Genomic DNA, 272 nt, shown 5'->3' on the forward strand with positions numbered 1-272 from the left:
GGGTGGGCAGAGCCGGGAGGGCTCCCTGCAGGGGGCTGATTGCCCCGAGAGCCACTCCGGAGCTGCCGGCTCCCACGGCCCCGCAGCAGCATCTTGGGGTGGGATGTCTGGGGTGTCCCCGCTATGGGCACCACCATTCCCTGCCAGGCTCTGGGAGAAGAGACCCCCTTGTCCAAGGGCCGGGGAGCTCCCACGCTGGTGGCTCCTTGCTGATAAAACCACGAGCAAGGGCTGTGTGGCTGGAGCAGCGCGACGCCTCGGGGACCCCTGCT

Source organism: Pterocles gutturalis, unplaced genomic scaffold (assembly GCF_000699245.1).
Source record: "Pterocles gutturalis isolate BGI_N339 unplaced genomic scaffold, ASM69924v1 scaffold4566, whole genome shotgun sequence".
In the NCBI taxonomy this organism is placed as follows: domain Eukaryota; kingdom Metazoa; phylum Chordata; class Aves; order Pterocliformes; family Pteroclidae; genus Pterocles; species Pterocles gutturalis.